Raw genomic sequence first — 450 nt, forward strand, 5'->3', positions numbered from 1 at the left:
TCAAAACTAGTCGAAATATTGTACTAAAAAATTTATTATTTTTGTATTGCTATAATGCAGGTGTCATTTTTGGTTGTTTTTAGGCGAGTCAGTGATAGAAAACGTACTGTCGTCATTCTTCGATTGATTACGACAACATTGCTGTATACTGGTGGTTATAATGACCATAGTTGGTCAAACTGCGGAATTAAGTTAATTAGTTAATACATAGTTGGACTGGCATGAAGTCCTTGTTCTTCTAGGCGTGGCCAGTGTCCAAATGACCATACCTAACCTAACCAAACTCTCACACTTGCATAAAAACCAGCGCACTTAAACAATAAATAACTATCTACTTAACACCTCAGCTATGAAAAAAATAAAAAAGGGACATTTATATACGGGTCATTAAGTAGAAATAAGGTAAACATAGTGGGAATGGGAAGCGGATGCCATGAGTCAGGGAATCGA

The sequence above is a fragment of the Panulirus ornatus genome, chromosome 50 (assembly GCF_036320965.1).
Source record: "Panulirus ornatus isolate Po-2019 chromosome 50, ASM3632096v1, whole genome shotgun sequence".
NCBI lineage: Eukaryota > Metazoa > Arthropoda > Malacostraca > Decapoda > Palinuridae > Panulirus > Panulirus ornatus.